The 26,481-nt window shown below is 44.4% G+C and overlaps 1 protein-coding gene across 1 annotated transcript in view; it reads right to left on the reverse strand.

Annotated features, from left to right (window-relative positions):
• LOC109881902 (type II inositol 3,4-bisphosphate 4-phosphatase-like) overlaps positions 1–26,481 on the reverse strand; it is a 340,632-nt gene that overhangs the window by 301,840 nt on the left and 12,311 nt on the right. Inside the window, exon 2 of the mRNA XM_031828224.1 lies at positions 24,280–24,366. The gene's annotated coding sequence lies outside the window, so the exon portion shown is untranslated. The remainder of the gene's footprint in view (positions 1–24,279; positions 24,367–26,481) is intronic.

The raw sequence follows: 26,481 nt of genomic DNA on the forward strand, positions 1-26,481 counted from the left end.
GAGAGGGAGGGAGATATAGAGAGAGAGAGAGAGGAGAGATCTAGAGAGAGAGAGAGAGAGAGAGAGGAGGAGAGAGGAGAGCGAGAGAGAGAGAGAGAGAGAGGAGGAGAGGAGGAGAAGAGACTAAAACATGACAATACATTTGTTAATAGAAGCAGGGAGAGAAGGATTGGGGGGAAGAAGATAAAGGGAGGAAGAGAGGCAAAGGAGAGAGAATGACCTGATGCAGGGCTTTACCTGTGCACTGGTTGATTTATGGAAGAGGTGGTGGAGAGGTGAGGAGTGGCCCGGGTGGGAGGCCTGCAGAGCGGGTTACGTCTGAGCCCCACTGGCCTCTTCTGGAAGCCCTGGTCCATTAATAACTGTTTTAAATGGACTGGAATGAACTACATGCCGCTGCTACCCTGTACAGTATACAGCCTCTAAACATCCTCAAATCACTTAAATTGTTCTGTGATTAATAGTTCGGTAGCTAAAAAGTTATTCCAACCCTTGAGTTTTTGCTCCAATATGCAATTTAAGAGAAGACTACGGAATTCCCTTGACATGTTTTTGCAGTGAGAGAGAGAGAGAGAGAGAGAGAAAAGAAAGAAAGCGAGACTTCACACTTCATTGCGCAGGTCACATTTGGGGTGACCCAATCTGCCAGGTACTTTGAAATAATTACAAGAGAAGTCACAAACGAAATGAACGCCGTCACACCCGCTGGTTCTCTCTCTTACACAGAGTGAGGGTTTATTAGCCAAGGAGTTCATTATTAGAAAACTCCCACATTGTCTTAGAGCTCTATCTGCCTAATAGTATTGTTGGTTTGTTTCTAGTTCTTTGCACTCTGGGAGAAGTCACGTACCCACCACGTGACTGCTACTGTTGTCTTCTCCCACTGTCTACCACATCACAGACACTACAATGGCTCTCGGTGGTGCCTAAATGATTTCCACTCCCCCTCCTGTCTACCACATCACAGACACTACAATGGCTCTCGGTGGTGCCTAAATGATTTCCACTCCCCCTCTCTTTCTTTCTATGCCGCGGGAGCTTTTGTCTCTTCCTTCCCCACCATTGCATCTGAATAATGTTCTTCAATTATTATTTTATTGCTGAGGGTTGAAGACTTTTCAAAGAACTGTCAGCGGGCGGGGGGGGCTGTTGGCAAAGTGAGAAATCAAGAAGAATAAGAACAAATCTAACAATGACAGTTTTTGGACAGACAGACAGAAGTGAAGGAGTGTATGACTGCTGAGAGTGTTGAATGTGTGTGTTGCCTGCCTGGAGAGATGTTGGTGTGCTTTGGTTGTTACACTCTATTTGAACCCACTGTTTGGTACTATTAGAGTTAAGTTTATATTGAAAACAGAGTATTGTTACTAGGTAGGCTTTCTGATGTGTGTCACGTTGATGTGTAACGCAGACTCTGGGAGTCGAGAAGCAAGCACAGGGGGTAACGCAGACTCTGGGAGTCGAGAAGCAAGCACAGGGGGTAACGCAGACTCTGGGAGTCGAGAAGCAAGCACAGGGGGTGAATTTAATAAAACAATAAACATGGAACAATACAAAACAAGAGTACCGTCTGGACATGGAAACAAAGCTAATACTGCCTGGGGAATGAACCAAAGGGAATGACCGATATAGGGGAGGTAATCATAGAAGTGGTGGAGTCCAGGTGAGTCTAATGAGGCGCAGGTGCGCGTAATGATGGTAGCAGGTGTGTGTAATGATAAGTATGATGTGTTCGGTTGGGTTGTCGTCACAGTAAAAGCGTTAACAGTTTAAAGGTAGAATTGGTAGTGAGGCGATGACTAGTGTGGTTTAGGTGTGAAGAAGTAGCACATAGGCTAGTCTTCCTATAGTGCTCTAGTGTCTGAGATATTTCCACTCGTCTTTATCCCACTCACGCTGTCATACATCAACTGAATATTAAACTAGTGTAGCCTTGGAAACAAGAGATTGTAAGAGATATTATGCCAAATAAACACACATGCATATCCAAACACACACTTTCAAAAGGTATTGTATTTCTCAACACATTGTAATTAGAGTGACAGAGCCTGGCAGAGTGGGATAAAGGAATATGACATGGCCGGTTGGCAAAGCCATGAATTGCTTGATAGTTTCTATGTTACTTTCCAGCGAAACTGACTATTTGACATGAAGCGTCCAGCAAAATGCCAGCACTCTGACAGCAAATTACTGGGATGCTGCAACATCAGACTCCAATTAATAATTTCAAAAGCTACGCTGCCTGCAGGGTGATGTCTGTCAGTCCAAACGCAGACTAGAGATGATTATTATTACAAATGACCACCTCTTAAGGCGTAGAAATCTCTTTGAAATGGGCCGTCTTAGGGAAAATATTGAAATCGTGGGGATGGAGAGAAAATAGAGAAAAAAAAAGGGGGAGATAGAGATTCAACATTAAATAGGATTTCAGCTGAAAGCAAAAGAAGGTTCCTGTCTCTTTTTCCCTCCCCCCATTTTTCCCATGCAGTTTCTCCTCTCTATGCCATTTGATGTAACTCGAGCCTAAATTAGATAAAACAAGCTGACGTGACATGTTTATTTCAACCTATCGCTCCCATCTCCCAGGCCCTTAGTCTACGCCTATACCCAATCACTAAAACACGACCAAATTGCCTTTGATATGCTTAATTTCTTGGCTTGGGTTCCATTATTCTGAATTTTCCTTTAAAGTCTGAGAAGACGAAGGCCTTTACAATAAGAGGAAAAAGCAAAATGGCTGCCACATGTTGTGATTATAATATACAAAGTTCTCCTCACTGCATTGAAGCAGAGAAAGTTTTTTTGAACTCGACCATGTAAATGTTGCTTTCTCCACACTTCCATAACCCATTCCCAACCAGGGTTCTAAAGAGGTAGCTAGCATGGTTTGTTTGACACATTATTAGCATTCAATTAGCATATCATGTAAATACACAGCAAACAAAGAATTGAGAGGTCAAAGTATTATTCGAATTGACTGTTTCATAGCACGGATGCTAAACGTGCAATGATCCCTTTGGGTTTGATAATTACTTAATGAATGATGCAAAAATCAAGGTCTCTCGTCACGAAAAAACAAAAAAAACAATGCAATTACATCAAGGTTGCTAATTGCTAATTGATGTTGTAGCTCGTTGACTTTTCATTGAAACTCATGACCAAGTAAAACAACGTGTGTGGTGGATTCCTAAATGTCTTTTCCGTTATGGTTAGAAGCCTGTGAGTTATGGAGGCTAGATAATGATTTAGGAGATGCCGGGAGACAAATTGACTGACGAGCAAAATGGGAGCACTGGCCCTCCACTTCAATCCCTCCCCCCTTCCCAGTGTGTGTGTGTGTGTGTCTCTATGTGTGTGTGTCTCTGTGCGCGTGTCCAACCCTTCAAGGATGTGTTAATCACTTGCGTTTAAAGGCAGTCCAATGAAGAGGGCCTTTCTCACAGGCTAATGCATCTCATTTAACACAATGACATCTTAATGGCCGTTTGATGACAGTGTGGTGCGAGAGAGCCCCCGACAGTCGCCGAGATCAACGGTCGCCATGGGAGCGGCGGCTGTGGCGACGCCATATCTTTTAGAGGACATGATCAAACCCCCTTCAGATCTGTGTCAGCCTTGGAAATTGGTCCACCTCACAGGGGTGCTGCCCTAATCCCCCTCCCCTCCTCGCTACACTTTCATCCCAAACTCTCCCCTCCTGAAAAAGTCCCTTGAAGATCCTCAGCGCCCCAAAATCAAAAGGAGACATCCTTCAACTTGAGCACGTGGGGATCATTATTAATGCCCTATCCACACAACCATTACCTTCATTAATGCCCTATCCACACAACCATTACCTTCATTAATGCCCTATCCACACAACCATTACCTTCATTAATGCCCTATCCACACAACCATTACCTTCATTAATGCCCTATCCACACAACCATTACCTTCATTAAGCCCTATCCACACAACCATTACCTTCATTAATGCCCTATCCACACAACCATTACCTTCATTAATGCCCTATCCACACAACCATTACCTTCATTAATGCCCTATCCACACAACCATTACCTTCATTAATGCCCTATCCACACAACCATTACCTTCATTAATGCCCTATCCACACAACCATTACCTTCATTAATGCCCTATCCACACAACCATTACCTTCATTAATGCCCTATCCACACAACCATTACCTTCATTAATGCCCTATCCACACAACCATTACCTTCATTAATGCCCTATCCACACAACCATTACCTTCATTAATGCCCTATCCACACAACCATTACCTTCATTAATGCCCTATCCACACAACCATTACCTTCATTAATGCCCTATCCACACAACCATTACCTTCATTAATGCCCTATCCACACAACCATTACCTTCATTAATGCCCTATCCACACAACCATTACCTTCATTAATGCCCTATCCACACAACCATTACCTTCATTAATGCCCTATCCACACAACCATTACCTTCATTCTCAACCTCGCCTCTATTAAATGCAGAAATTGACCTACAGCCTTTTATTAACACTCCAATGTCTAACATGCAGGTGTTCAAAACACAACAACCAAAGGGCTTTCTTGGACCGGATAATGAAAAGGCCTGCCAGAGAGATGTCACAGGCGAGTGGCCCCCACCGACCAAGTCAAGATGAAAAACAGAAGAGGGCTTAAACTTCACAGGGCATGAGATTGACAAGACTGGTGGGGTGGCCCATCTATCTATCTATCTCACTCACTCACTCAGCAGAGATCTCTCCAGCACGATTGGGTTTCCTGAGACAAACCGAAACAGAGACCGGCTACTACAAAACACCATGATGGAAGACTGTGGTGCTGTGTGTCTATGTGTGTTTTACTCTTTTTTTTTCCAGGCCAAGTGTCATTTTAGGACACACTACCTGAAGTGCCTGCAGGCGGTTGGCCCCCCGTCCCAGACCTGATGAAAAACATAAGGGCGCTTAAATTTCACAGGGGATGAGATTAAGAAAACCGGTGGGGTGGCCCATTACCCTTCTATCTCCCTTTCCTTCTCCATCACTCCTTCCTTCCATCCTTTCCTCTCTCCCGCTCGATCCTCTCTCTCTATCAGACAGAAGAAAGAGGACCCTCATTTCTCATGCTATCAAAGCGACCTCCTAGAGTGTTACTGGGGAGAGCTCTCCAGTCTGATTGGGTTTCCTGAGACCTGCTTCTACTGATTGGTGTGTGTTGGAGGGGGGGGGTTACACTTTGTTTTGAAGCCCAACAGTCATTTTTGGTCACACTACTTGTGGAACCAAAAGACACACAACTAGACCCGAAACAAACATTCTCTCTTTCTGTCCGTCTCTCCCTCTTTCTGTCCGCCTCTCCCTCTTTCTGTCCGCCCCTCCCTCTTTCTGTCCGCCCCTCCCCCTTTCTGTCCGCCCCTCCCCCTTTCTGTCCGCCCCTCCCCCTTTCTGTCCGCCTCTCCCCCTTTCTGTCCGCCTCTCCCCCTTTCTGTCCGCCCCTCCCCCTTTCTGTCCGCCTCTCCCCCTTTCTGTCCGCCTCTCCCCCTTTCTGTCCGCCTCTCCCCCTTTATGGCCGCCCCTCCCCCTTTCTGGCCGCCCCTCCCCCCTTTCTGGCCGCCCCTCCCCCTTTCTGGCCGCCCCTCCCCCTTTCTGTCCGCCCCTCCCCCTTTCTGTCCTTCCCTAGCCACCGTGCTTCTACACCTGCATTGCTTGCTGTTTGGGGTTTTAGGCTGGGTTTCTGTACAGCACTTTGAGATATCAGCTGATGTACGAAGGGCTATATAAATAAATTTGATTTGATTTGATTTGATTTGTGTCTCAATATGTGAACTCAGTGTGCTCAACAGGTAAATATTAGAAGGTGTTTGAGGGCTCTGCTGTTGAGTCTGTTGTGTCTGTCTTCTAAGCTCCTCAGCCAAAGGGTCGATGGATGACAGGCAGCTCCTCAGACAAAGGGATGATGGGGATGACAGGCAGCTCCTCAGCCAAAGGGTCAATGGATGACAGGCAGCTCTGTGTTTTCTTTACCGCTCATGAATAAGAGGAAATTAGACCTTCGTTGTAACCCAATGGGTTGTTGTTGTTGTTTCACCAATGTTTTGATCGTCCACTTTTAGGACTATTTATCTTATTGTTGCATAATACATGTCCGATTAGTAAGCATTCAGGAGTTAAGTTAGGCCTGCAGATATTAGACATGTACTCTTAGAAGGTTGACATGCTTCCCTGATTCAAATCCAACAGAATCAAATTAAACTTGTTAGAAGATTAGCAGGGGCTACAGGACACGAATGACTTATTAATAAGTACGTGTGATACTTAAACACATCTGAAGAAGCATGAACGCTAAAACCAAAGAGGAGTTGCAAAATAGTTTCGACTTTTACAGCAAAACGGTTCCTTTTATGATTAAAGAAAATGTTAGAATTTTTATTTTGGTTCATATCCGTTCTGACTTCAAAAACAACATTTGCTTTGGTAACAGGCAAGTTTTCACAGCACTACCAGAGACACTGGTCCCACACTAAAGACTGAAATAAGAACAAATCATGTTTTTATTACAATCATGCCTTTTAATATCCTATCAATTGATCATCTGGTCGGGATAAACAAGTGGATCATTTTGCTTTCATGTATTTCATGTAGTTTAACCCATAACTAAAGAATCTGTTTTGAAAACTGCATGAGTATAGATCTGAACACAAGGCCCCAATAGTTTTCCACAGGGACACTTGATGGAAGGTCAGTCCCATACGAAGGTCAGTCCCATAAGAAGGTCAGTCCCATAAGAAGGTCAGTCCCATAAGAAGGTCAGTCCCATAAGAAGGTCAGTCCCATATGAAGATCAGTCCCATATGAAGGTCAGTCCCATAAGAAGGTCAGTCCCATAAGAAGATCAGTCCCATATGAAGGTCAGTCCCATATGAAGGTCAGTCCCATAAGAAGATCAGTCCCATATGAAGGTCAGTCCCATATGAAGGGAAGCCCAACTGTTTCTCTAGTCTCCATCAACACAACCATAATGTCACAAAACCTTTCATTATGTGACTTAGGAGTTCAAAAAACGAAGACTCCAATGTATATCAAACTATTTGAAATCTTTGAAATCGATTAAGGCAGATCCATGAAGAAGGTGAATCAAGCACAGGTAGCCTACATTACATGAAACAACTGAATAACGCAGGTTTAACGGATTTACTGCAGACGACACATCCCACTACATATGCACTGAACTCACATCTCCTCCTCAGAGAATTAGCGAGTGACACACAGTATGGAGGGGTTGGATAATACATTCCTAGTATAGGATTTACAAACAAAACTTAGGAGGAGGATTGAGTAGCTTCTGCTCGGCCCCAAAACTGCTTGGTCGCCGGTATTTGCTGAGTATATGCTAATCAACCCTCTCTCTCTCCATTTTAAGAACAGCCCAGTCAGTTCTCACTAAGCTTTAATCCATGACGGTTCTTTCTAAACATGAACTAATAACTTGTTTCATGCCCTGGGCCTATATAGCTGGAGGGTACGCCCTGCTCCCTTTGTAGTGCACACATTTTGACCAGGGCTCCAAAGTAGTGCACTGTATAGGGAGTAGGGTCCCATTTTTACCCTGACAGTGTCAGGATATTTAGATAGATAGATAGAGGATATTTCACCTTGCTTTGAACTTCTCTCTCCTGCATGCTATATTTTCTCTGCTGGACTCTTAGCGGTCTCGTTCTCTTCCTGGTGACATGCTACAACCACTAGCATTCCCTTAACGATCACTAATGTCTGAGATGCATGTCTCGCTTTAGGGCAATAATGGACTACACATCATTTGATAGTCCCGTGTTCATCAGATATTCACCTAGTAATAACATGGTAAAAGGGTCATTAGGTACCTTTCACCACCACCTTGACAACAAGGTTGATGAAATCCGAGCAAGGGTAGCATTCCAGAGGGACATCAGAGACTGTAACGTTCTCTGTTTCACGGAAACGTGGCTCACTGGAGAGACGCAATCCGAAGCGGTGCAGCCAGCGGGTTTCTCCACGCATCGCGCGGACAGAAACGAACATCTTTCTGGTAAGAAGAGGGGCGGGGGCGTATGCCTTATGGCCAACGTGACATGGTGTGATGAAAGAAACATACAGGAACTCAAATCCTTCTGTTCACCTGATTTAGAATTCCTCACAATCAAATGTAGACCGCATTATCTACCAACAGAATTCTCTTCGATTATAATCACAGCCGTATATATCCCCCCCCAAGCAGACACATCGATGGCTCTGAACGAACTTTATTTAACTCTCTGCAAACTGGAAACGATTTATCCGGAGGCTGCATTCATTGTAGCTGGGGATTTTAACAAGGCTAATCTGAAAACAAGACTCCCTAAATTTTATCAGCATATCGATTGCGCAACCAGGGGTGGAAAGACCCTGGATCATTGTTACTCTAACTTCCGCGACGCATATAAGGCCCTGCCCGCCCCCCTTTTGGAAAAGCTGACCACGACTCCATTTTGTTGATCCCTGCCTACAGACAGAAACTAAAACAAGAAGCTCCCACGCTGAAGTCTGTCCAACGCTGGTCCGACCAAGCTGACTCCACACTCCAAGACTGCTTCCATCACGTGGACTGGGAGATGTTTCGTATTGCGTCAGCCAACAACATTGACGAATACGCTGATTCGGTGTGCGAGTTCATTAGAACGTGCGTTGAAGATGTCGTTCCCATAGCAACGATTAAAACATTCCCCAACCAGAAACCGTGGATTGATGGCAGCATTCGTGTGGAACTGAAGGCGCGAACCACTGCTTTTAATCAGGGCAAGGTGTCTGGTAACATGACTGAATACAAACAGCGCAGCTATTCCCTCCGCAAGGCTATCAAACAAGCTAAGCGCCAGTACAGAGACAAAGTAGAATCTCAATTCAACGGCTCAGACACAAGAGGCATGTGGCAGGGTCTACAGTCAATCACAGACTACAGGAAGAAACCCAGCCCAGTCACGGACCAGGATGTCTTGCTCCCAGGCAGACTAAACAACTTTTTTGCCCGCTTTGAGGACAATACAGTGCCACTGACACGGCCTGCAACGAAAACATGCGGTCTCTCCTTCACTGCAGCCGAAGTGAGTAAGACATTTAAACGTGTTAACCCTCGCAAGGCTGCAGGCCCAGACGGCATCCCCAGCCGCGCCCTCAGAGCATGCGCAGACCAGCTGGCCGGTGTGTTTACGGACATATTCAACCAATCCCTATACCAGTCTGCTGTTCCCACATGCTTCAAGAGGGCCACCATTGTTCCTGTTCCCAAGAAAGCTAAGGTAACTGAGCTAAACGACTACCGCCCCGTAGCACTCACATCCGTCATCATGAAGTGCTTTGAGAGACTAGTCAAGGACCATATCACCTCCACCCTACCTGACACCCTTGACCCACTCCAATTTGCTTACCGCCCAAATAGGTCCACAGACGATGCAATCTCAACCACACTGCACACTGCCCTAACCCATCTGGACAAGAGGAATACCTATGTGAGAATGCTGTTCATCGACTACAGCTCGGCATTCAACACCATAGTACCCTCCAAGCTCGTCATCAAGCTCGAGACCCTGGGTCTCGACCCCGCCCTGTGCAACTGGGTACTGGACTTCCTGACGGGCCGCCCCCAGGTGGTGAGGGTAGGCAACAACATCTCCTCCCCGCTGATCCTCAACACTGGGGCCCCACAAGGGTGCGTTCTGAGCCCTCTCCTGTACTCCCTGTTCACCCACGACTGCGTGGCCACGCACGCCTCCAACTCAATCATCAAGTTTGCGGACGACACAACAGTGGTAGGCTTGATTACCAACAACGACGAGACGGCCTACAGGGAGGAGGTGAGGGCCCTCGGAGTGTGGTGTCAGGAAAATAACCTCACACTCAACGTCAACAAAACTAAGGAGATGATTGTGGACTTCAGGAAACAGCAGAGGGAACACCCATCCACATCGATGGAACAGTAGTGGAGAGGGTAGCAAGTTTTAAGTTCCTCGGCATACACATCACAGAAAAACTGAATTGGTCCACTCACACAGACAGCATCGTGAGGAAGGCGCAGCAGCGCCTCTTCAACCTCAGGAGGCTGAAGAAATTCGGCTTGTCACCAAAAGCACTCACAAACTTCTACAGATGCACAATCGAGAGCATCCTGGCGGGCTGTATCACCGCCTGGTATGGCAACTGCACCGCCCTCAACCGTAAGGCTCTCCAGAGGGTAGTGAGGTCTGCACAACGCATCACCGGGGGCAAACTACCTGCCCTCCAGGACACCTACACCACCCGATGCTACAGGAAGGCCATAAAGATCATCAAGGACATCAACCACCCGAGCCACTGCCTGTTCACCCCGCTGTCATCCAGAAGGCGAGGTCAGTACAGGTGCATCAAAGCTGGGACCGAGAGACTGAAAAACAGCTTCTATCTCAAGGCCATCAGACTGTTAAACAGCCACCACTAACATTGAGTGGCTACTGCCAACACACTGTCAATGCCACTGACTCTACTCCAGCCACTTTAATCATGGGAATTGATGGGAAATGATGTAAATATATCACTAGCCACTTTAAACAATGCTACCTTATATAATGTTACTTACCCTACATTATTCATCTCATATGCATACGTAGATACTGTACTCTATATCATCGACTGCATCCTTATGTAATACATGTATCACTAGCCACTTTAACTATGCCACTTGGTTTACATACTCATCTCATATGTATATACTGTACTCGATATCATCTACTGTATCTTGCCTATGCTGCTCTGTACCATCACTCATTCATATATCTTTATGTACATATTCTTTATCCCCTTCCACTGTGTATAAGACAGTAGTTTTTTTTGGAATTGTTAGTTAGATCACTTGTTCGTTATTACTGCATTGTCGGAACTAGAAGCACAAGCATTTCGCTACACTCGCATTAACATCTGCTAACCATGTGTATGTGACAAATACATTTGATTTGATTTGATTTTGATTTGATATTTCGCTGAATTCTTTGAAGGTAATACCAGAGTGCATGTTGTTAGAGAAGTACCAAGTATAACAGGACTGATGATATGCAAAGCTTGGGTAGCAGGAGAAGCTTCTACCAAGCTTTGAACTTGTACTGAGATCCAATGAGCTCTAAACCATCATTACGCCCCATTACTCACACCCTCTAAACAGGAGTTTGAACCTGTCAGGAGTCTGTTGTGACAGAGACAGTTGTGAACCAACAGCCTACAGTGGCCTGTTAGGCCGTGACATGCTGAGACCTGCAGATGTGCTTTAATATTCGCAAACACGCTGCTTTTCCAGGTTGGAAGAGAGACATCCTGAATCAGCCGCCACAGCAGGTTACCGAGAGCAGAGAATAACGTTCAGGGCCACTGCAAGGTAAACACCAGTCATGCCTCCCCTGCTACACTTAATCAACAGCCCCAAGCATCAACACTGGGGTTGCATCCCAAATAGCACCCTATTCCCTACATAGTGCGCTACTTTTGACCAGGACCCATAGGCTTCCCAAAGGGCTGTGGTCAAACGTAGTGCACTATGTAGGGAATAGGGTACCATTTGGGATGAAGCCTGGCTCTGTCAGCCTCCCCAGCATGAGGCTCCTGACTGCTGCCCGTCTGGTTGGCGCCACCTCGGGGCACTTCTCTCTCGCACTGATGGGATTATTTCTTATTTCATCTTTTTAAAACCGCTGAGGTACTGTACCGTCCCCTTCCATGAGTAAGCACTTGAAAAACAAATAAGGAAATGGATTTTCTCTGGATAACTGAAGGCTGGGGGAAGGTATTTGTTTTATTTACAATTTGTGTGAGAGGTGGGTTTCAAACAGGTCGTTTTACCTTGCTTCTAAACAAACACCTTCATCAAAATTCTATCCTCGAAACACTTGCTTGGGAGGGGAGTGGCTTTAATAACAATAAGGACACCTGAGGTGCATTCGCATGAACCAACGAAGTCTTCAAACAAGGACCCCAAAATTGCAAAAACACTTATCAGCTGGGGTATGTGTGGGTTTATATTTGTCCACCACACAGCCATGCACTTACTTCCAAGTCCCACACTAGCCAACACACTGCATCACATTTAGACCCCAATACTTCCCAGAAATGTAATTCCATCTAGTAGATCTGATCTTGGGTTCATCTCAATAAGTATTTGAGGATGTTATCGATCTGGAGAGTTTCCTGTCTATCCATCCATATCGCTCTGTCCAAACTGACAATTCTTCTCCACGATGAGTCTGGATTTGCCTCCTAGCCCTACGATTTCTACAATATGGACACATTCTGACCGTTCTGATTGATCCCAGAAACCGATGGGTTTGGCCAGAGCCTGCCTCCATCACGTTGTCAACTTCGACACTCTGATTGGTTAGATTTGTTAGAGATGATCCAATCACTGATGAATTTGTCTTGTACAACGCCCCTCATTTTGTGGAACTGCATTCAGGGTGAGTTGTCAGGCAAGAGAATGACAGGGTCTGGTCTCATCTACGTTGTCGAACTCCAATGTCCCCACTTCCTGCTAGGCCCACTAATCCCACCTGTGTGGTGTGTATCGCTGACTACAAAGCCAGTGCCAAAGCCACCCTAAGGGGAGGGAAGGAGCCCAGAGACAGTGGTTAGACGGAGATAAGGCTTCTCCTTCCCAGTGTCCACTAATAGCATTTCTCCCTTCCCTGGCATCCCCCCTCGCCATGGCTCTAAATCAAAACGCAGTCCTTATTAATGGCTTGTCAGGCGACTTAACATTTATTTCATGTGAATTCATCTGAACGGGATTTTACAAATGGCTCAAGCGCCACGGCGTTGCTCCTGAGCCTCCTTGTTGAAATAACGTGCCTTTTTTTTTCCTCCCCCGTGAATTTCAATGACGGAACGTCATGGAGCGGCCGTTACCGCAGTAGCCGGCATTTGTTACTGTGCCCAGGGTAAAAGGAACATGAGGAATGGCTATATTTAGGGTGGTCAGAAATATCCCAGCGTGAGGTCGTTTGTTAAAAACGATAGGCATTGTCAGGGGACATTGAGGCAGATGTCCCGGGTAGACATAGTCAATTAATCTCTTGGCATAATGCGGTGAGGAGAGAAATGCTTTCTGCACACAGACACACACACGTCCAAGCCAAACCAAGCCAATTTGACACTCACAGGCCACCATTAAAGCACACAGACACACACACACACATCCAATCAAAGTAAAAATGCTCAGCCAACGCTTCTACATCCTGTCCATTGCCTTAAATAACTCTTCCTCATCAAGCCGTTCAGGGTAACACTTTGAAGATGGAGGAGTGAGAGAGGGGGAAGAGAGCCAGACTGAAGGAGCATGCCAACAGGAGATGCTAACAAGATGCATCTGTAGAAGAGATCTCCCCTAAACCTAAGTGAAGCCGACAGGGTCTCTCTCGGCAGGATTTACGGTCACCCATTATTTCATTTTGTGAATACCAAGTGTTCCCCTGCATTGGCACTTCCAGAAAGAAGGCCTGGTGTGCTGACACAAATTGATTTTGGGAGCCAGGAGACAATCTATTTCCCTCTAAGCTGATAGAGGGGGAGGAGGGGGGGGGAGAGAGACAGAGAGAGAGAGAGAGGGAGGGAAAGATAGAGCGGGAAAGCAAGAAAGAGAGATAGCGAGAAGGACAGAGTGAGTGAGCGAGAGCGAGAAAGAGAGAAAGAGTGAGAAAGACAGAGCGAGAGAGAGAGAGGTGGGATGGAGAGAGTGACGAGGAAGGGCTAGATAGAGGGTTGTAGGAAGGCTGATGGAGGTGGCTTGGCAGCTACTTCCCATCTCCAAAGACTAACACTGTTGCAGATCCCATCTGTGATAACAGAATTTAAATCTGTATGTATGTATGTATGTATGTATGTATGTATGTATGTATGTATGTATGTATGTATGTATGTATGTATGTATGTATGTATGTATGTACGCTTTGCATTCTCTTTATATAACTGCAGAGCTACCCACACATTGAGGAGATGCGCCAGGCAGCAGAATATGATCAACTTTGCATTAATGCAAATGAATTAGTGATCTGTAGTCGGCGCGAGAAGAGCATCCTTCCTTCCTGAGTCCTCGGTACAAAGCAAGTTCTTTTTTTGTTTGTTGGTTAATTAGAATAGAGCTCCTGCGGTTTGGATTCCAAATCATCATGGAGGGAACTGCCAAAGTTATCGTACATTCATCCCTTTCATTTAGTTAGCAAACACGTTAGCAAACACCCTCATAATTGTAAGACTTCACTTTGATTTGAAGCTAAATATCAATTCACTTCTTTTAAATGTAATTGCTGTTTTAAAAGGGACGGACAGAAAAGTGATCATCTCTCTCTCTGGTAGATCCACATGACCCCGTAGGTAAAACAAGACCGACAATACATTTGTCCTTCAAGTTGGACAGCCCCGTCTTACTAATGAGGTATTTAGTGCCAGTGCGTTCTCAAAATAAGTCCCACGGGAAGGCCCTTCTGGGTTTGGAGAAGAAGAGTGCCTAGAGACAGAGAGGTGCGGCAATACTTCATATTGACAGGGAGAATTAATAGTGAGAGAATGTCCATTATTTCCATTGAGGTTGTTTTAACAGAGGAACTAATCTCTTCTGCTTCTCTGTGTCCCTCCGTTCTTCCCAAAGGGAAGATAGTGTGCCTGGTCCGTCGCCCACGGAGCCTGCGGCAAACTCCAACTTTTACAATGAACGACTTAGGTAATACATGATTTATTGCCTGGACTTGGCTGTGGAAAACTGTCAAAATGACTGGCGGCCACTTTCTAGGCAGAATCATGTGGGTGTTTTTGTTTTCTCTTCTAAAAGACGTCTGCCAACACTAATGGAATCTAAAAAGGAAACGCTGGAAAAGGGGATTTGACAGAAACTAAGAAAAATGAGTCTAGAGTTATTTTTTGCCAGTCGTCAATGTGTTCCAGACTGCCTCCTTTCCTTTCCTACCGTTTAATGCCAACTTGTCTTCTCGAGCTGATATTTCATACAGAGGCTTGAGCGAGGCTCGCTTCTCCACATAACTCCCCAAAGACCAGCATCCCTGTCATCATCCAAACACACACCTGGTAAATGTAGGATCCATGATAACAGAGCCTTTTTGGATCATCTCATTAAGACTTGTGAATATTCATAAGTGGGGGTGACGGTAATCTCCTGTGAGGACCAATCTGTGATCAACAGCTTCTGTCTGTCAATGTCAATGACAACAGGATGCTCTGGGGACATTGTTAGCATTCCATTGTGAGACATGAGTTGCATTCCAAAGCTCAACAATCAATCCAGACAAAGCCACAGTCCTATTGAGAAGAATTCAAAATGACCTCTTTCAAGTTTTCGTCTTTGCCAGCCTTGCCGAAAAAGAAGTCATCCGGCATCTCCTATTTACCAAGTTTATTCAATTTAAGTTCATGTTAGAACTATGAAAAGACTTTGGATAAACAATGTAGTATCCCACAATATTTAATCTTCCCTAACCAACCTTCCAAGTCAGTGAGCTTCCATTAACTGCTAAAACAGAATGCTCGAGAAAGATTCTGAGACTTGTACACTGTAAAAAGTAAATAGTTCGGGCCACCGAGTGGTGCACCGAAAGGCATCACTACAGACCTGGGTTCGATCCGAGGCTGTATCACAACTGGCTGTGATTGGGAGTCCCATAGGGTGGCGCACAATTAGCCCAGCGTCATCCGGGTTTGGGGAGGGTTTGGCCGGGGGGGTCTTTACTTGGCTCATCGTGCTCTAGCGACTCCTTGTGGTGGGCCGGGCGCCTGCAGGCTGGCCTCGGTCGTCAGTTGAACAGTGTTTCCTCCGACACATTGGTACAGCTGGCTTCCGGTTTAAGCGGGCGGGTGTTAAGAAGTGCAGTTTGGCGGGTCATATCTCGGAGGATGCATGACTCGACCTTTGCCTCCCGAGCCCCTTTGGGAGTTGCAGCGATGAGATGATCGAAACAGGAGGTAAAATAAAACAATTAAAAAACATTTAGTTCAACTAACAAAAACTGTTTGTGGAAACTTCGTTGCCTAGAACTATTTGAGTTACCCAACTCCAAGTATTCCAACTGCAAGTATTCCAACTGCAAGTATTCCAACTGCAAGTATTCCAACTCCAAGTATTCCAACTGCAAGTATTCCAACTGCAAGTATTCCAACTGCAAGTATTCCAACTCCAAGTATTCCAACTGCAAGTATTCCAACTCCAAGTATTCCAACTGCAAGTATTCCAACTGCAAGTATTCCAACTGCAAGTATTCCAACTGCAAGTATTCCAACTCCAAGTATTCCAACTGCAAGTATTCCAACTGCAAGTATTCCAGTGTCCAAGAAATAATATAATAAAGTGACATCGTCACTGTCATGATCGTTATAAGGAGTGGACCAAGATGCAACGTGGTATGTTTCCATCCTTTATTTTTGGAATAGAAAACTTTAAAGAACAAAAGCACAAAACGAACAAACGAAACATGAAGCTAATATAATGCTCACAGGCAACTATACATAGACAAGATCCCACAAAGCACAATGGGAAAATACCTAAATATGATCCCCAATCAGAGAGAACAATAAACAGCTGCCTCTGATTGGGAACCATACTAGGCCAACATAGAAATATAATTCACCAAGATAACCCACCCTTAAATCTCACCCGACCTAACCAACATAGAGAATAAAAGCTCTCTATGGTCAAGGCGTGACAGTCACCCTTGTAAATACTTAGCTGTTTTGTGTTCTATTAACTTTTTTTTACACTAAATTGCATTATGTATTCTGAACCATAACCATTGAAGTTAATTGAACATGAATATTTGATGTAGTGAACATAAAATTGAAGGGTCCCTTCTACTTAAATGTTTTAACCTTTAATACTATTTGTAAGTAGTAGGTTGTTCTGATCAGTAATTTTCAGTGGTCATCACTTCATGTTTACCATTGTTTTATGTATTTGACGATTTGTAATTTTAACCCACTTTAGCAGGCTTTGTTGAGCACAATGCTCATTCCTCGAGCAGTAACTGGAGGTATATCTGCAGTGGCGACCCGTCATTCAGGGCAGGTGGGGGGCTTGCATGTTTTGGGGGGCTTGCATGGTTTGCATGTTATTTTGGCATTACTACATGTCACATATCAGTTTGCAAACAATGAAACAAAAATATATACAGTTGAAGTCAGAAGTTTACATACACATTAGCCAAATACATTTAAACTCCGTTTTTCACAATTCCTGACATTTAATCCTAGTAAAAATTCCCTGTCATAGGTCAGTTAGGATTACCACTTTATTTTAAGAATGTGAAATGTCAGAATAATAGTAGAGAGAATGACTTATTTCAGCTTTTATTTCTTTCATCACATTCCCAGTGGGTCAGAAGTTTACATACTCAATTAGAAATTGGTAGCATTGCCTTTATATTGTTTAAATTGGGTCAAACATTTTGGGTAACCTTCCACAAGCTTCCCACAATAGGTTGGTTGAATTTTGGCCCATTCCTCCTGACAGAGCTAGTGTAACTGAGTCAGGTTTGTAGGCCTCCTTGCTCGCACACACTTTTTCAGTTCTGCCCACAAATTTTCAAAAGGATTGAGGTCAGGGCTTTGTGATGGCCACTCCAATACCCCGACTACCTCGGCTGTCCTTAAGCCATGTTGTCCTTAAGCCATTTTGCCAAAACTTTGGAAGTATGCTTGGGGTCATTGTCCATTTGGAAGACCCATTTGCGACCAAGCTTTAACTTCCTGACTGATATCTTGAGATGTTGCTTCAATATATCCACATAATTTTCCTGACTCATGATGCCATCTATTTTGTGAAGTGCACCAGTCCCTCCTGCAGGAAAGAACCCCCACAACATGATGCTGCCACCCCCGTGCTTCACGGTTGGGATGGTGTTCTTCGGCTTGCAAGCCACCCCCTTTTTCCTCCAAACATAACGATGGTCATTATGGCCAAACAGTTCTATTTTTGTTTCATCAGACCAGAGGACATTTCTCCAAAAAGTACTTTGTCCCCATGTGCAGTTGCAAACCATAGTCCAGCTTTTTTATGGTGATTTTGGAGCAGTGGCTTCTTCCTTGCTGAGCGGCCTTTTCAGGTTATGTCGATATAGGACTTGTTTTACTTTTTTGCCCCACTGTAAGTGTACTGTATGTAAACTTCCGACTTCAACTGTATATCATGGAGTTAATGTAGACGCATACAAACACGGTCTCTTTTTTGTTTTCTTGAGTAAGACAGCTCAAAAATGCAGATGTTTCAGCCTAGCTCAGTGCTTTCTGTGGTGGTGGGGAAAGCCAGCAGAAAATACGGAGCGTTGCGCCATGATTGGCTTAGTGTTCTGTCACTCATGGGGACACTACGTCACCGCCAAGTCTAAGGGTAGAGCTCTAAAATTCTATCCACAGATAAAATGACATCAAATCACATTATATCTACAGTAGCTCTGATTGGACTGATCATGTCAACGTCATACTTTCAAAATCTTAGCTAGCAGTCATCAAGTCGACAATCTACTAGTAAATCCTATTTAATCCTTGTCATATGAAGATAAATAATGAAGAGAAATTATAGATAAAACGTATCGGTGCTCATCGGCCATTGGACATAAACATTACACAATGTTTATGTCCAGTTAGAAATCGCAAATTCAACAATGAGTGGTTTGGAAGGAATCCGTAGCTATCTGCAAGCATTGCAAATCAATCATTAGTCTGCTATTCAGGGGAGTGGCTGTGAGGTCCCAAGACTAGGATTAATGGTCTCTTTTCCTAGTTAAAAATGATAAACATTCAACATTGGCCATGCTGTCAATGAAGCATGATTTGTGCCGTGCTCAAAACTGCAAATTCTGACTTTAGTGAGTGCAAGACAACTGGTAACTCGGGAAAAATGAGCTATGACTGGAAAAATATGTTTTGAACTTTCATCCAACTGGAAATTGTAAATCGGGAACTCAGACCTCTTTCTAGAGTTACGACCTAAGGATCAGTTCCCAGTTGTCTTGAAAGCACGATAAATCCAGAGAATGCCAGATTTGATGACAAAGTTTGATGCCAAAATTTGCCACGAAGAACCTTCCTGTTCAAGTGAGCACAGCACAACAAGGTGAGTCCAAAAATGTCTTGTATGCTGCTGCATAAATTATGTAATATGCCAGGGAGATATGTATACTGTAGCTAAGAAAGCAATACTAAGTGTATGTTGTGTAGTAAGCTGTTAGTAGCCAATGTGCCTCACTCTAATAGTTTGGTCTATTTTCACCTCTTATTTTCACCTACTGTTCTGACTTGGTGGTTCACATGTAGCCTATAACCTGTTTTTGAGAAATGTAATCACTGAAAATTGTAAGAGCTTTCATTGTTTGCTTATATGCCCCGTTTATTTATCCAATGGTTCTGAATTGGTGTACAGGGAGAACACTCTAAGAACAGCCCATGTTTTGAATTCTGTCGCTGTACATTTCAAAAGTGCTGAACAAATAGTTATATTGACTACTTCTGTCCTAGCTCGCTCATTGATGTCTTAATCAAAATCACGGATTGCCTCTTATGCGCTCAACGTTCCCTTATGCCATAGTCAGTAGAAACCACGTTTGTTTTAGCAAGTCAGCCATATCAGCTATGTTTTTTTAAAGGCAGTAAATGAGGCTGAATGAACTGTTTCACTGCCAGAAAAGGTTCCACTGATAGCCAGGTGTAACAGTGGTATAGTGCAATTTATGTATTGTTTAGTGTTGTGTAGTGGCATGCATCCCACTTGCACACCAGACTGTAAGCATGCCAATCACCACTGACTGTAAGCATTACAGGAAGCTGCATTAGCCACAGTCATTAAGAGTGGTGCACATGAACTTGTTGATGGTGGGAATGGCTTGTCTCTTTATTGAACATCAATTTGTCCGACGGTTTTGATATCCGTTCATCATGAACAATTACACAACAAACCGCTTAATACTATTTTAGAAATACACTTCACATATGCATACAACATTGTGTGAAAGTATCATAGTCTAAAAATGTTGAATTACCCACAATCCTCTAAAAACAGACCCAAATGACACTGTTAAGTATTCAGAACTTGCAAAAACATTAGAATTCTATCTCAGCACTACACAGATAGTGTTTTTTACGCAAATATCAGTGTCTGACTACTACTTTATTTTAAGTAAAGATGTAAAATGTGATAAAATCAAGTAAGAACAACTTATTTAATAAATGTTAGATTGACTTTAAAATATTAAATAATCATAACTTAAGATTTGCAGAACAAATAAAAAGTTTACTCAATAACTTCAAACTGGTTAACAGTTCTCAAAAACGTTAAGCGATAAGAGATCTTATTGAGATAGTTAGTAGTTAGTACCACTTATATGGTTTGAGTTCACCTGACCGTAGGAGATGTTTGAGTAGCCACTACTCAATTGCTTTAATGAATCAGGCAGTTACTTTTCACAGTGCATTCCACTATGATGAACTCAAAGGACTTTTATGCATGAGCAACGATTACATATAAATAGGCTGTCAGTCACATTAGAATTAAGTCATAAATGTTTATTAATGAGCGCATAAAAGTCTGTCAGGCTTTTATGCATCAGACCTTATTTTCAAGTGATTCTTAATGAAGCAGGCTTTTGCCACAGTGTTTAATACAGAGTCGTAAAGTTACAAATGATGGCCAGATCATCACTCTGAACAGAACTAGAACAAACACTGCTAGAGAAAGAAAAGATACCTGCCGCACCTTGTTTGTGGTCGAGGCTAATGTTTGACACAAAGGTCGCCACGTACACCTTGCATTCTAAACCTGCCTCGGGAAACAGGAGAAAGCATTTCATTTAGCCCAATCCCCTTTACAACATATTCAAACATTTAATTAAGACCACATTCTGACGCACTGAAACCACACACCTCGGGCTCGCTGAAAGTTCATGACAGCAGACCTAGCTGTCATGTGTCTCTCTGTGTAGCTTCATGGGAATTTTGTATCCGAGGATAAATTCTAGGCAGTGTAGGTATGATGTACTAGTAGAGCATCTGTATTCTATTCTCCACCAACACTACATCTGTGGTTCTATGACAAGAGAGGGACATAGTGGTTTGGTTTAGTTATGAGGTTAACAACCCTAGGGAGATGGAGGTGATGCTGTGACTAGAATAAGGTCACACAATACAGCAGATATGAGAAAGTAGGGGAGTGGGTGGGAGTTAAATGAAGAGATGGTGAAAGAGAGAGACAGAGACAGAGAGCTAGAGAGAGGAGACCGAGAGCCAGGGAGGGAGGGAGGGAGGGAGGGAGGGAGGGAGGGAGGGAGGGAGGGAGGGAGGGAGGGAGGGAGGGAGGGAGGGAGGGAGGGAGGGAGGGAGGGAGGGAGGGAGGGAGGGAGGGACAATTTGCCTCAGAAACCAATGAAGTCGGCCAGTAACAGCTTGAAGATTTGGTAAAGAATTAAATAGAAACTTCAGAAGGGGGAATTTGACAACTCAATAGTGTTCCCTCCTTAATGATTTGATGATAAGGCCATCTGTTTTATCTGTAATGAATAAACCATGACAAGCAGTGCTGTTGCGCTCCATAAAAATGTACATAATGCAACATAGTTTAGAAAGACACTAAAGGATGTAAAAAGAAAGACATTTGTATGTAAAACAACAGAATGCTATCTAACAGCATGAGAGACAGTGTACACACAGTAGCCTTTGGCAACAATGATCACACCATTAAAATACAGCATGCCATGTTCACGGTCTCTGCCATTGTGTCCAAATGGGATAACACATTTCATCTGACTAAGATAGTGCATAGAAGAGAAAGTAGGCGAGTGGTTGGGAGTTAGAGAGAGAGAGAGTTAGAGAGAGAGAGCGAGAGATGCTTTGCCTCAGAAACCTTTGAAGTCCGCCAGTAACAGCTTGAAGATTTCTTAAAGTATTAAATAGAAACTTGAGGAAGAGGGAATGTGAAAACTCAATAGCTTTCCCTCCTTAAAAATTCCCAATGCAGCCATTTTTTATATCAATATCAAATCATTTGAGGGTACAAGTGAGCACCTTACTGTAATAGATTTACATTGAAATGGGCAAAAATTGCTTTTAGGCAACAAAAAAACGATTTGTCAAGGACTGTCTGGGAGTGTTCTGAGTGGGGAGGGGGAGACTGAAAACAAACTATTGGCAGAGGTTTGGAACACTCTTTGTTATTGGTCTAATAACTAATTTACTTCATGGTGATGTCACCATGGAAAGCCGAAACTCTCGCCCATGCAAACCTGCTGATTAGAAGGTCCTGTGTAGATTATATTTTCAACCAGGAAATAACTATCAGAAAATAACACCGATCACATTTTTTCCACACTTCTACAGTGTTAGTTTCATCAGCTGTTGTACAACATGATACACAATGAAGGGTAAACAGAATGTTTATTGCACCGGGCCTTTAATGATTTGATGATAAGACATCTGTTTTGTCTGTAATGAATCAACCACGGCAAGCACTGCTGTTGTGCTACGACAACATTAACATAATGTAACATTGGGCTTTAGAAAGATTAATAGATTATGTAGGAAGAAATCCATCTCATGTATAAGACTACAGGAAAACACGTTGCGTACAGATGGTAAAGTAGCCCTTAAAACAACAGCACGTCATGACTCATGAGTGTTTCAGGATCTCTGCAGTTGTTTTCCAAATGGGATAACCCACTTTATCTGGCTGAGAGAGATGCAACATGGCATCAAGGAATGTCAAGCCACCTGAGCCAGCGCTCAGGAAAACAGTATCCTACCACACGTGACATATAATTAATAACAACATAACAAGACAACGGGGCATCTCTTCAGTCAGAGCGGTCTCCCTTTAAATCTCACAGTCCCACCTCTATCTCCCATCCAATACGTGAAACTGCTTTGGTTAAAAACGTTCCCCACCCTTTGATAACGAGCTACCACGCCGCAAATTGCGCCACCCGCAATTAAGGATCCGTCACGACAAAGACGTAAACATCCAGACTGTGCAGCACGTGTACTTCCTGACAGTATGATTAAACCTCTCTTTTACCGAACGCTGCGTCTTCCACTGGCTCGCTATCGAGGCCCGTTGATTAACCAGAGGACCTGGGTTTTATTTGGAAGGGGCCCACTTGTCTTTCTCTACCCCATGTGCTCAAGTACTATTCACTGCAGGGGCAATTAATTAAACACCAGTCAACTGTGAATAATACATTAACCGTCATGATATCCCTCCTGAATACCCCGTAATTTATGTGGCGGCCGTCGCTTCTTTAAGAAATAAAGAAGCCCGGGCAGGGATAAAAAGAAAGAGCGGATGGAAACTGGAAAGGAGGAGGAGAAGAGGTGGAGAAACAGACAACGCTAGCATGCAAATGTTCTCATCCATCTTGCCGGGGAACACTGAGTGCGGGTTTATCTGATCCTAGTGAAGCAGTCCATCTCTGTCGACAGACTACACTTAGACAACCTGCTAGCTATAAACCCGGATGCTAATGGCACTGGCTACCAAATGCTGAGGGGAAAACTCACTCATCTGAGTGGGTTAGCATCTTGCGCACTCTTACAACCCACGGCTTAATCCCCATTGCCACTGTATCATTGAGTCAGCCTGAGTGAGTTAGTGGTGCAAGGGATTATGAGGTAAAGGACCTCGGGTGACCGCTGTACCGGCCAGGGGGCAAAAGGCATCCAGAGACGTTCTTACAACCTGCTTCTGCACTTGGCGTTGCCGTAGAGGGTACTGGAGAATACAAGCCACTACATTTGGGTTCCAGAACCCACCACAACATCAGAACACTGCACTGGTGGCCTGACCACTGTCCAGGTCAGAACACTTTCATTACATGTAGAAACTGAAAATCTGGAAATGACTAGAGCACATCGGAGAGTGGAATGACATGGCAGAATGGAAGCTACAGTAGTACTGACACTGTTGTTGTCAAATGAAGCCACTACTGCACAAATGGACTCACCTTGCAACTCTATGTGAAATGTACAACCGTCTTTATACAAAGGACGATGGTTGCAGCAGTGTAGTGGACTTTTTCAATGTTTTCCAATGCAGGAAATATCACACAAACACTGGCACAGTAATGCACATCTGCATGCTGATAGGTCCGTGCACTTCCACATAGAAATGTACACACGCCCCTCACGTCGGCTTCAAATTCTGCCACAAGATTCACCAACACACTGTCACAATCACACACGCTCAGCAAATTCACAAAATAAACTGCTCCTACCTGGTGTCGAAGGACGTCTCCAGGAAGACAAAAGGCTTGCGTCCGTCCCTCTGCGTGTGTGTCCGGCCTCTCGGTCTTGTCGATGTGCTATTGATGGAGAGGAGAACACGGAGGTAAACAGACAGCTTCACACAGAGCACCTCTAGGCACTGCACTAGTTACTCTACAGATCTATGTTGCTGTGTTTACAGTACAGACAGAGATTCTGAGAACAATGTCAACAGCAGCAGCAAGAGCAGATGTCCTATAGCCTGGCTGGCTGACTGGACAGAACCACCTGCTTGGAGCGGAGAAACACACTGCCTGGGAAAGGTCAAGGGAGAGACCGGAGGGAGGGGGGAGGGAGGGAGAGACAGAGGAGAGAGGAGGGGAAAGGGGGATTGTTAACGATTGGTGCCCTGGCAGTGGCGCGGCGGCGAGGGGAGCATTGGGGTTGGACCGGCAGGCGTGCAGCTGAACACCAGAGAGGTTCCCAGATGGCTGTGTGGGTTCGCTGCAGCTCTGGCAATGTGGTGACTGCAGCACAAACTAACTTTATTTTCATTGGCTCCTGCTGCCTCTGTCCAGAGTAGAGATAGATGGCCCCTTCTTGAGCAAGGGAGTGTGTGTGAGAGAGAGAGGAGGGAAAGGGGGTGGTTGACATGCTGCTCTTGTAGAGGGCACCACACTAGGGAATGCTTATGTCTGTGTCTGTGTCTGTGTCTGTGTCTGTGTCTGTGTCTGTGTCTGTGTCTGTGTCTGTGTGTGTGTGTGTGTGTGTGTGTGTGTGTGTGTGGTGTGTGTGTGTGTGTGTGTGTGTGTAATAGCGCACAGCTATGTAAAATTCATAAGCTCTCCTTGGGCAGCGGCAAAGGAATCAGTAAAGATGGAGCACACACACACACACACACAGATTATTTTTCAAGTGTTGCTTGTTGAAAATGTCTTTAAACATTTCCTGTCTGTAACCCTTTTAGAGAGGTAGAACTAGAAATGGAATCCATAGACCTGTTATCACATATGGGAGAAGTGATGTTTGCCAACCAGATGGGAATCAGGACGGAATCATTTGAAGTATTCCACTGACCACAGCTTTCTCACTGAGCTCTGCCTGCTCTGTATTCAACCAAGCATTTCTACCCAATCTATTTCTATGCAGATGATGCAACTGTACTTGGAGGGGCAATGTGTCCTGGGAGAGACATCACCATACCCACCTCTCTCTGCGTCATTTCCCAAACGAAGTGCTTAAGAAGCAAACGAATCCCGTCGGACTCCCTCTTACCCCTTCGCTTCCCTTTCCTAATAAATCACCATCATTGACCACTGGACAGACTCCAGCATTAAAATGCGTTTTTACCACAGGCAGCTAAGGACGCATAAAATGTATCACTCAAAGTTCCTCGGCCCGGGCGTTTCACAGATACTTTGCCAGGCCAAGTGTTTAACTGCTTTTGTTGTGGGGCGGCCATAACTGGAGAATATGCGGTCAATACCTCATGGATATGATTTATATGCATACTATAAAGTAATATAGATTGCTCTCTTTCTGTTCCAGATGGGGTTTTTTGAGGACCTGTAGTGTCTGGAGAGATGCCTAGACTGGCCACCCCACATAGCCTGGTTCCTCTCTAGGTTTCTTCCTAGGTATTGGCCTTTCTAGGGAGTTTTTCCTAGCCACCGTGCTTCTCCACCTGCATTGCTTGCTGTTTGGGGTTTTAGGCTGGGTTTCTGTACAGCACTTTGAGATATCAGCTGATGTACGAAGGGCTATATAAATAAATTTGATTTGATTTGATTTAGACAGAAATACATGGATTCATGTACACACAAGCAGGTGTGTATGCAGATACATACAACGAATACACACACACAAATGCACATACACTGACGCCAGGTTGCACACACACACAGACATGTGTCCACATACACACAGACATGTGTCCACATACACACAGACATGTGTCCACACACACACAGACAGACATGTGTCCACACACACACACAGACAGACATGTGTCCACACACACACACAGACAGACATGTGTCCACACACACACACAGACAGACATGTGTCCACACACACACACAGACAGACATGTGTCCACACACAGACAGACAGACATGTGTCCACACACAGACAGACAGACATGTGTCCACACACAGACAGACAGACATGTGTCCACACACACACAGACAGACATGTGTCCACACACACACAGA

Source organism: Oncorhynchus kisutch, linkage group LG7 (assembly GCF_002021735.2).
Source record: "Oncorhynchus kisutch isolate 150728-3 linkage group LG7, Okis_V2, whole genome shotgun sequence".
In the NCBI taxonomy this organism is placed as follows: domain Eukaryota; kingdom Metazoa; phylum Chordata; class Actinopteri; order Salmoniformes; family Salmonidae; genus Oncorhynchus; species Oncorhynchus kisutch.